Genomic DNA, 12,251 nt, shown 5'->3' on the forward strand with positions numbered 1-12,251 from the left:
CATAACACATGGGAAAATATATGTGTATGTGTGTGTCTGTGCTTAATGTATTTGTAAAAAAATTAAGGAACACTTAATACTAATGCACTTAATGTCCAACAAAGGTTGGTTTAAAGCATTTCATTAATGACATTTTCTGATTTTCTGTGACCTAATGTAAAGTGAGTACTATTTACGGTTAATATGATTAATTAACTATAAACTAATAGTTTGCAAATGATTTGTAAGTACTTTATTACTGTATACTTTTTATAAAGTGTTACCAATGTAATTTATTCCTGTGATAGTAATTAGTCCAGTTTTCAGTGATCCTTTAGAAATCATTCTAAAGGTACTACGGTAACATTTACCGCAGCTCTGCAAAATTTCACAGGCGAAATCCAGTCATTCCAATGGGAATATATTTGTGGAAACCATGATACATTTTTTTAAGAGACTTTGATGAATAGAAAGTTCGAAAGAACAGCATTTGTTTGAAAAAGATTGTTTTTGTAACAATGAAAAAGTTCTGATCTAAATAAAATAATTAATTTACAAAAAATCTCCTCAAAAAAGACCTCACATTCTTTAATGGTTCATAGAGAGTATTATAATGTACATGTCTTGGTGAAAGTGCATTATTTTCATGCATGGGCGGCAGCAGTGTGAACATACTGCTAAACTTCTCCTTTTGTGTTCCACAGAAGAAAGAAAGTCACACAGGTTAAGTAACACAGCGCTCAGTAAACGAGTTTTAATCTTTTTTTTTTTTTTTTTGCACAGGCAGCTAAAATAATCAAGGGAAGTAAATTAAAAAGAAGATGTAGTGGAAGACTTTTAGAAAAAGGACAGTTAAAATTACAGTTTGCTTTAATCACAATTTAGCTTCAGGATCCGGCACATTCCACTTGGCATTTCAGAGCAAATGGAAACTTCATGTAATAGGTTGGGCACTGGTACTACGGCAGACGAAACAAATCAAATCTTCCTGAAGCCATTTGCACCGCAGTCATTACACACATGGTGAGCGTGGCCTGTTCAGTTACAGCCACAGTCCGTTAACCGTCCAAACAAACGCATGAGCAGGTGTTTCTGCCCTGACGTCCACATACACACCAACACAAGCCAGGAAATCACTCAAGAGCTAATACACGTATACAATCAGTGTGCATTGCTGTATATATATGTATATGTGTGTGTGTGTGTGTGTGTGCTCTAATGTGTAATGAATAGGTTGAGGAGTGGAGGCACATGCTTGCCTGCTGAAATTCTGGAGGGCCCGACTGATGCCATTCCCATCTCATTAGGGAGGCTGCTTATTCCGCCAGGCGCTAGGCTGTTGCCAAGGCCTTTGCACTCCATCATGACCACGCTGGCTTCGCCACACCAGTGTGTGTGTTTGTGCCACGTGCCGGCGCAGCAGGAGCTGAGGCAACCGTGACAAATTGTTGAAAAGGTCCGACTGAACCCAATGCTGACAAGCACCTGAGCCTGAGGGCTGCACACAAGGAGGGAGCGATCGGCTTCACTTCTGCATGCTTTCTGCTCAAAACACACAGCGGGAAGGGAGGGGGTGCGGATCTGGGTGAAAAACTTATAGCTTAGCCTCGAAATAAAACCGACTGATCAGCAACAGACGGCATGCGGTGTTATCAATGTGTCCGTACAAATCTGAGTATTACAGGGGTATTATCTAAAAATGAAAGGTTTTGCTGGTATGGAAACATGGGCAACATTATAGGAAAGAGCCTTTGTATCAGGAAGAAACACCTTACGCACAATATAGCTTAGCCTCGAAATAAAACTGATAAATACAGCATGCATACATAAACATAAAATCTAAAGATTGCACAGTAAAGAGCCTTTATGGTTCATCAGGAAAGAAAACTAAAGATGAAAAACAGTGAGTCCTGAAAACACAACTGAGATGTAAAGCACATTAAGTAATGGGTGCGAAAGAAAAGTGTATGTGCGTGAAATAGAGGACAGAGGGAGGGAGGGGAAGAGAGGAATGAGAATAAGGGATAATAAGCCTGATCCCACTAGGTCAACAGAGCCATATGGCGTGCCATTATCAGAGATGCAGATGACTTAAGCGTGGCTCAGCTATTGAGATTCCTAAAACAAATATTGACCTCAGCCAGAGTCACTGCTGCCATCAGCCAACCTGCACTCCCACTTCCTGAGGATGGAAAAAAAAAAATCTTAACCTCCCATCTATTGAACACATTTATGCTGCAGTCACAGCACATTACATATCATACATTCATCTGCGCCTAAGCGATGTTTGCGGCTTCTGGCACACCTCAGATTTACGTGATACCGCTCCGGCAGCTGTTTACATAAATGCACGCTGGTCTTTAGAAATAGGATTTGTGCTTTATTGTTCCTTGTATGCTTGATATTATAATATAAAAAAGGTGTTGACAACTAACTACAAAAAAAGTAGTGTAGTAGAAGCTATTTTCACTCAGAAATTGCTAGTAAATTTCACAAATTGCAAGTAACACATTGAATTAAACCTGAAATTTTCTTGTAAAACTTGAAACTTGATCTCGAAAGCTATTTTTTAAAGTGTAGAAGTCAAAACCATCAAGCTGCTTTTACTGACAGACTTGATTTATGATTTGTCCACCATCTCTGCCTCGGGTTTCTCTAATTGTTGTGGCACAGGTTGTTCCTTTGAGTGCACGAGGTGGGTTCCTGAGGGCTGGATGACGGTGACATGGACTAATTCAATAAAGCAGAGAGCAGAGACGCCGTCCAAGCGCTCGTCTCTGTCGGAAGCAGGGAGATCTGAACATACAGGAAACACGCTGAATGTTTGCACAGACTGAGGTCTTTTAGATGACACTGTTCCAAAATGCTAATGTTGAGAGAAAAACAAACACGGGACCGTTCTGTATTTTCCGCAGGCGAGCGGGAACCTATATAAAGTAGTCAATGATAATAAAGTTATCCGAAGTTTAGGGATTTCCCAACGTGATTGTAATTTAAGTCACCATTTCAGCACCTGTGATGGAAAAACTCTCCAGTCTGATGGAAACGAAACGTAGTGGGAATTTCCAAACCCGTGTAAGAACACGACTCCCAAAGTTTTACGCGCCCAGAACACTCTACACAAAATATTTTAGAAAGAGCTGGAATGGGATGTGGTGTCAAAAGGGCCAATTTAAAATCCCCCTGAATTGTAAAATAATGTGATGACCTCATTCAAGCACAGGTCAGATTGTGCGTAGATGGGAGAAAGGGATAAAGGGGATAAAAAAAAGTGTGTAAACAAAAAGTACAATAGCGCTGTTACAACAGAGAGGGAAAAACAGACGAAGCAAATTCACTTTGGAGAAAAAAATGTCCTCTAAGCATAGTGCGGAGGGGTTTTAACAGATAATGCTCTTTTACCACTATTTTAGAGGCCACTTTGCCACCCCACGGTGCACCAGGTGACAAAGGCGAGGCATTAAAGGCTGTCGAGAGCAGAAGCCCAGGGGACCGCACAGACTCATTGAGTATTCAGGAACAGTCCAAAACAATCTATTCAACTGGGTCTTCAACCAGAACACTCTGAAGCAGAATACAGTCGTAGAAGCTTCAACTGGTCTGTACATGTTACTATTCAAGTATGAATCTGAATCATCACTTGTATAGGGGTGTATCTTCTATTATAATATCGTAATTGTTGTTTTAACGATGTACAAGCTGACATTCACTTTGCCAAAACCAAACAATAAGATGCCTTGAGATTGCACTTTAAGTGTCTGATGTAGTCTAGTAGAATGCGGTTAGAATTACCCCATTTTTTTAATATATTTTCTCAGAATATCAGCACAAATATCAATGTGATTGATTACATAACAGCAGTTCAATAAACAAGAGGTTGATATTGGGTTGCATTTTAAACTTAGTATTCAGGAAACTCATTTCGTTACTGAATGAATACGCGCTTTTGAACTAATCGGTTGAGTCAATGATTCAATGACCCATTTATAAAGACAGTCACTCTTCATTCCTGAAAGAATCAGGAATTTGAATGAATGACTCAATGACTCACTCATTACACAAACCTATAGGCAGTTTTAGTGTCATCTTTAAAGTATCATTTAATAAAAAAAAAAAATAAAAAAAAAATTATATATATATATATAAATTCATTTTTAAAAACAATGTTTATTGATAAAAATTAAAGCATATGATGCGTTCATCTAATTAGGTGAGAAAAAAATCCATTATAGAAGGTAAAATCGCCCTGGAAATCAATAAAAAAAAAAAGGAAATAAAACTGCTGTGAATTGCACAGAATATGAAGAATTTGAAAATCTTCGGGAGTCAGCTGTCCACGACAGGCATAAAACCAATCAAGGTACCAGCACAAAAACACACTCAACAAAATATCATGTAATTACTGATATCAACAAAATCCCAGAAACACGTTAGGATACAAATTTTGTCAATATTGCACACTCCTACACACATATTTAGTGGTTATTATAAGTCAGATGTTTTACCGTACGAGTAAGTCCATTCGTTTTTATCACCCTACCCTACTAAATTAGCCATCGTGAAATTATAATTTTTTCTGACGTGTGTGTCAGGGTGATAGAGCGAGATGAAGAGAGTGTGTGTAGTTGTCCAGATGGTAAGGGGTGGCCAGTGGGGAATTGAGAGGTCAAGCACTTTGGCAGATCAAAGCCAAGGTCAGGTGGCAGTAGTGGCCATGTTCAAGGTGCAAAGAGACTCCGAGGGCCTCAGATGGCTTCTCATTAGCAGTCAGCTCAGGGCCCAGACCCCAGGGACCGCCTTCTGAACCCATCCCACCCTGAAACCCCTCCTCTCAGTCCACACACACAACAAAAGATCTCACCCCGCAGGACACCTCAACACTGCTGACTCAGGGTCACAACGCCAGTTTGACAATGCGCATAAATCCATCATTTACATGTTGGTGGAGATAAGGAGGTAGCAGGGTAAATGGAAAGGACAGCCGTGGTTAAGATTACATCATGAAATATCAGAAAATGGTCCTGTTAATGAACCTTAGTCAGAGTAGACACCATTTGTAGTGCGATGTGAACTGAAAACAAGACTGTGAGGGATGTGGATATCAGGGGCCGGATTCATGAAAATCATCTTAAGAAAGATGTTAAGCAATTTCTTAGGTTAAATTCTAAGAAATTTGTAAGAATGTTCCTTGGTGCAATTCTTGAAAAATTCGTAAGTTCTGAAATATATTCTTATTTTTGTTTTCTTAAAAAGAAAATGCCAGGTTTTGGTGTTATCTGATTGTATGATGGTAATAATCGGAATAAACATTCACGTTATTTCCGTTGCAACTGGCTTGACTGGATTCAGAGTCGAGTTTAACGCATGTTTTTAATGCTTTTTTTAAAGATCTCTAAATATGGATAGGTCTGTTGCGTTAATAACTTCATTAAGCATCTTGGGGATTTAAGACTTAAGAACTAAGTTGGAGATTATCCATTATTATCCATAATTAAATTATATATGTTATGCTATTTACCATTTTAAGAATATTCTTTTCAATAAATTTGTTTAAAACAATCTTAAGAAATGTTTTGGGAATACAAAATATTCCCAACTGTATTCTTGAGTTCACAAAAACCAAGAAAATAGCAGTTAAGAAGAATTTTAGTCTTAAGAATGTTTTGTAAATCTGGCCACAGGTCTTATTTTCACAACCGTGTTTTCTGGAGTTTTTAATTCACAGTAAATTTTGTGGCGAGGCATATTTTCAATGTTTTGTTTGCAATCAATAAAATAGTGAAAATAGTATCTACCCTGACCAAGGTCTGTAAGCATTTATTCTGTAAGTTTAAACATTAAGCCAATTTTGTATTTAACCCCATAAATAGTACTTTGATAAAATGGAACAGGTTTGTGACAAAGTGCAAAGAGCAGATGGACACAGTGACCCAGAGGGCCCTGAGGAAGAGGAAGAGGAAGAGGTGTAATGCTAGAGCTGTTTCAGTTGGGTTTAGAGCTCTATTAGCATCGCAGGGGTCAATTATCAGACAGAGGCTTGAGGCCTTACACTGCTGTGTCTGGTTAAGCTGAAGAAAGGCCAGGTCTGATCAGAGATGGAGGCTGTAATTGAAACATAAGGAGCCTCTGGAGTTCTAGCCTGAGGACAGGCCACTTCGCTGCGCTTCTGCATTTAACTGCCTGTGACAGTGATGCTTGAACAAAAAAAGTGCAAATTGTACAATACATTTAAAATGGAAGTCTATGGAGAAGTACACTAGGACAAAATAAAACAGTGTTTTAAATGTGTAGCTACAAGACACACCTGTTCACATGAGACTAGTGTGATAAAAATCACAAATCAATTGTTTGAGCAAAGTTACAATACTGTTAAAAGGTTTGGGATGAGTATGATTATTATTTTTTTTTATTAATACTTTTATTCAGCAAGGACACATTAAATTTATCAAAAGTGACAGTAAAGACATGTATACTGTTACAAAATACTTCAAATACATTCTCTTCTTTCCATTCATCAAATAATCTGAAAAGACACTGAAGACTGGAGTAATGATGCTGAAAATTCAGATTTGATCACAGGAATAAATTACATTTTACGATATACTAAAAAAGTTATGTATTAAATTTCACATTATAAGAGTTTTTCCTCCATTTTTGATGGGATAAATGCAGCCTTGGTGAGCAGAAGAGACGGTAGTGTACATCCAACTCCTGTCATAAGCATGTCAAAATCTGGCTACTTTCACATAATATGCACAAGGCTACCAAGTCAAGTAACTATCCCTAAAAATATTTATTTTTTTCTGCTTTTTAAACCCTCAGGAATTCCCACAAACGTTTACTGCAACTGCACTAATGTAATCAAGACATTTATTCGCTTTTACTACAAACGAGGTAACATTTTACTAAAAAAAGTGACTGCTCAATGTTCATCAAAGGTCTTCCTCATTACACTGCTATTAAAACGTTATTTTAATTAACCTCTATTATAGACAGAAATGATGGACAGGAACGTTTATGGACAGACATTTAAAGTTTAAAGAGCAAATGCAAATTTCCATCATTTCATTGCTGTAACTATCAAGGCACGGCAAAGGTTAACAATACGCTTCTGCACACCCCTCTCTTATTTGGCCTCTAAATGGGCTCTTGTGAGAGGAAGGAGAAGTTGAAGAACTGGAGAGTGACCATGCATGCTCAACCTCCACTCCAGCCAAGCACCAGCCATTAACCTCCACCAATCACATTGACCTTGCCGTCTAGTCGGGGAAGAGGATAATTGGCTGGTTTAGAAAAAAGGCCCCGCTGCTTTTGGGATATTGTCCGAGCGAACGCACTGCTGACATTCTCTATCTGTGAATGGAATGTTCTGCATACAGATGCCTTTCCATTTCTGCTGCACTTGTGCTCTAATTAGGCGCTGACACCAGCAGTCAGATCAAACACACTTCCACAGTCTCAGCTACGCTACAATTATATAGTATCACCACCACAGACTTATATCGTGTCATGCTGTGTGATTGACCATTTGTTATGCTGAGATATGGGAGAGAACAAAACACAAACTTGGTTAAGGTGTTATCTAACAAAATTATATGGCAAAAAAGGCAAACCACAGTTCCAGGTTTTATTTTTCCTATGCACAAAGAATTCATAGAAAAACATAATATAAAAACTATTCATTAACTACAACATAATCAGTTACTAACATTTTTGTTGGTTCCCTCTCGTTTTTTTAAATGTCTTGGCCAAAAATTATGCCATCACAAGCACAACTACACAAACTGCTTACAAAATCTTACATTTTTTTATAATATTTGACGCTGCAGATTCAGGGCTTGATCATACTCTTAAGCCCAAAGTTTACTTCGGTTTTGGCACAAATACTTAGCATATGCATGCAGCCAAACACAGACGCTTTTGAAGTATTTTGAAGTATCGCTTCTATTACCAATTAACCATTTATGAGGGCTTTTATGGGATGGGAAAAAGTTCTCAAATCTGAGAAGAGCAAGCAACAAGAGATGTACAGATAAAGAGAGAGCACAATGGACTTGATGCCAGTTCCCGTCAGCTCCAGTGCCCGTGGGATGGCAGGTGTTGATTGGTGGATTTCTATGGCACCGCTGTAAGGGTACCTGTTGTCACGGCACTGGACGGAGGCGCGAAGCATGTCTCGGTGGAAAAGCCAGGAGGAGGTGTGAGGTGATTATGGGATGGATGGGGGAGGGGAAGAGAGGGAGAACTCCGGAGGGACGAGTGAAACAATGCTGCTGATGTGCTCGTCATTAGCTCAAGGCCCTGGCGTCTCATTACTCAGCTTGTTCTCAGAAAGAGACGATGATTACTGATCAAGAGTGCCAGAGAGAACATGTGCATGAGACACGGAGAAACTACAACAAACAAGGGTGGGGACGCGTCAGAAAACATCCCTCTCGTCTTTCAGTCAGTAATGTCAGCTTCTGAAGGATGTGTGTGTGTGTGTGTGTCTCTTCCACTTTAACACAAGACTAATTAAACCCAAAGCCCAGAGCTGAGGGGACATGAAGGGGAGTTGAGACAGGTTAATTGAACCTCAAGGGGGACGTTCACACCCTGCACATCTCACCTCTCCAGCATCCATCTCAGAAGGAGACGCAGCGACGTAGAGTTACGAGCGTGACATCACTTCCCATGCAGATTCCCGTATAGAGCTGCCAGGCCGGCCGAGTCTGAGCGCAGATTTACGATGGGTTTAAATCAAACGTCTCTGCACTACCTGAGCGTGAACATAAAGGCTCCTCTGCCTACGGCGCTCGAAGTATTGATCCGATCTATGGGTCAAAGAAAAGGGCTTGTTGGCATAGAGTGAGAATGTAGAGAGGTTAACAGGTTACACCGCACTGAAAGATACAGGTGGCACTCGTATTATGGATCTCAGGGGAATTGTTGATTAAGGTGAGGTGTATGTGACTCGGCAGTTTTCCCCATAGAGAAGACGCGTATCCTGAACTCCAGTCCGTCTCGCTTTCTCACTAGAGAAAGCTCTGATAGGAATGGGGAAGTAACTTTTGAGGCTGTGGAAAGTGGGAACACAGGATTTTCGAAGACACAGCTGGACGTGTCTCTCTGAAATTTTCACTGGTCAACCAATGCCAGCACTGCAGCAAAATGTTTTCAACCTCTGGTCACATGATGAAGCGTTGCTTTTGTGAACCTTTGTACTTCTCCTCTACCTCCTTGTGACAAACCATTGGCACTGAAATCAATGGCTTTGCTGCATTCAACTCTAGTGCGTAGGCATCTTAAGACTTTGAGAAGATTGCACAGCCACACATTGCTTAACTCCAAATTCAGTCTTGCATTCTGCTGTCTACATAACATGGCACAGACGAAACCTGTTGATCGTATTATCCAGCATGATGTCACACATTTGCTTATTAGACTAATGACCTAGAATCAAACAAACAAAACACTTAAAAAAAATTAAAAACTTTTCAGTTATACATTATACATTACTAGAAGAGTCCATTTTTATTCAAATGAACAATTTTTTTTCTCTGTCTTGGAGGATTTTGTAATCTTTCCAGATAAATGTTTGAACAAATTCAGACTGATAAGAGCTTTAATATGAGATGCGATGAGGGAAGTAATCAAGCCAACAAACCACTACTATAAAAGGCAATTGGGAACAGTGCCGCTTTTAAAAGAAGTTTTAATAAGATGGAGCCATCAAGGCAGACGCATCTCAAGTCAGAGGTGGGCAGCGCAGGTTCTTTGAAGAGCTCTTTTGTATCAGACACAGGCCTCTTTGTGATAAAAAGCTCCAGCATTTATAAAGCCCTCCTCACTGAGACAATGAGATTAATTCACATGCGAATATGCATTGGGTGCTGAATAATCAGCTAAACATGCGGTTCTGAATGGACATGGATTATAAGAGAGATCCTGTGATCCTCTTCTAAGGTATCAGACGAATGCATGGAAAATTAATAATGGTGTTAAACAATGATCCAAAATCTAAAAATCTAACTCTAGTTTCAGTGAGAGAAAAAAATGCCAGCCTTTCTACAATATCAGTAGTACAGAATATCAAATTAATTCATTCAATACATGCCTTTACCACACATGTTGTTTATTAGGAACATGTAACCAGAAAAAAAAGAAAGAATTAAATACAGTCAATAATAATGATTTGTCAATTAGTGAGATTTATATAATACATATGCATGTGTTATTTTGTTAAGTATCATATTTGATACACCAGACTTTATGGATGATATAGTCTGATATAGTGAGACTATGGAGATAGTAAAAAAAAAACCTTCAATTTTATTCAGAGGCCCAAACTGAGCAAAAATACAGGCTAAAAATGAAGATGCAATTATAATAGCTTGTAATCTAAATCAATGAGATCTTTATAACAATATGAATATTCTAGTAAATTTGTTTCAGTCCAGTAAGTGTTCAACTATTTTACTAAATATTACTAAAAATATAAAAGTTATTTTTATGTTTACTTTATAAAAAATCAGTAAAGATTTCAAAGCAAAAAGACACGTGAACAACAAGCTAAAGGGGGAAGTTTTTACAATTACACTAAAAGGCCTTTTACTTGTTAAAAAAGCAAAAACTATCAATCAGACGAAAGAAGGCATGTAGTAGATAGTGTGCAACAGGTTTTCAGCAAAGATTTGATCATGTTGATCATTTAGAGTCAAATATGATACAGTAGGTTATAAAGGGTTAATATTTATAGGGTTTGATATTTAACTTTAAGCATGTTTAGTAGCAATTTGGCTTTTTTCTGAGGTATCAATTTTCACTGGTATTAGTATTACCTGGCAAAATGTTGATATCACAACAATCTGAACAATCAGAAATGAGAGAAAATAAGAATATGTGTAGGTGGGGATGATAAACAGACTTCTGGAGTAGCAACTCTCTCTCTCTCCATCTTGTCTTTTTTTTGGGGGGGGGGGGGGGGGGGGGAATTCCTGCCTGCAGGCGCTCTGTGCAGTCAAGCGCACTATTACGAGGCAACAATTAAGCGGGATGTGGAAGCCGGCACCTGGTCCAAGGCATTCAGTGGCTTTCAGCAGCAGCTGACTGTACAGTGTCCTCCACACCAGGTGGTCCTCCTTCAATGACATTAGCTAGTGACTCCAGGGTTAATAAAGGGCCCGCATTGGCCCAGTGTGCTAGCACAAATCCCATTCACTTAGCCACAGACACTGGCTCTTTAAATGGGCTGACCAAACAATGTGCTCTCACAACACACACATAAAGACAGCTCGAAACACACGTTGAGAATGTTACTTGTCATCAGAAAGCATACAGGCTGTCTTTAAAATGTAAATACATCTTATGGATATTCTGCTGGAGCAGCTGTAATGCTTCCTAATATTGGTCTCCTTTTCTGCACAATCACACTGCTGTGACAATACAAACATATCTATATTTCTCACAATATTACGGTGATCCTTAGATTGTTTTTTGTTTACTTAATACGTTTAATCAATCATTTGTCCTTTATCTAATGACAAAGGGATTAAAATCATGATCCAACATTTTAAATTGTGATTTATTTAGAGCCATACACCACCAGTCAAAAGTTTAATAAAATAATATTAAAATAAATAAAATGTAATAAAAAAAGATTGTTCACCAAGGCAGCAAAAATACAGTAAAACCAGTGATATTTTGAAATGTTATGACAATTTAAGTTTTATATTTGCAAAGCTGAATTTTCATCATCATTACTCCAGTCTTCAGTGTCACATGATCCTTCAGAAATCATTCTAATATGCTGCTCAATTATTATGAATTATTATTTGTGCTTAATTATTAATAATAGCATCAATGTTAAAAAATAGTTTTGTTACACACACACACACACACACACACATACATATATATATATATATATATATATATATATATATATATATATATATATATCCATATATCCTTGTCAAATAAAGATATTAACTTCTTTAAGTAAACAGTAAAAGATAGTAAATAGTAAAAGTAAATACAATAAAATGAATGGAAGTATTAAGTTCTCAAAATATTAGAGTATTAAATATTTAGTGTATATTTAGTTTTTAAAGGGGTGGTTGATTATGATTTCACTTTTCTAACTTTAGTTAGTGTGTAATGTTGCTGTTTGAGCATAAACAACATCTGCAAAGTCACGACGCTCAAGTTCAAAGCAAAGGGAGATATTTGCTTTTAAAGAAATCGTTTTTTAAGGACTACAACAAACGGCTGGTAGAGACTACACCACATTC

At 38.1% G+C, this 12,251-nt stretch overlaps 1 protein-coding gene across 8 annotated transcripts in view; it reads right to left on the bottom strand.

Moving 5' to 3' along the window:
* ralgapa2 (Ral GTPase activating protein catalytic subunit alpha 2) overlaps positions 1-12,251 on the bottom strand; it is a 182,610-nt gene that overhangs the window by 11,438 nt on the left and 158,921 nt on the right. The gene's annotated exons all lie outside the window — the stretch shown is intronic.

Source organism: Squalius cephalus, assembly GCF_949319135.1.
Source record: "Squalius cephalus genome assembly, chromosome: 20".
Classification (NCBI taxonomy): Eukaryota; Metazoa; Chordata; class Actinopteri; order Cypriniformes; family Leuciscidae; genus Squalius; species Squalius cephalus.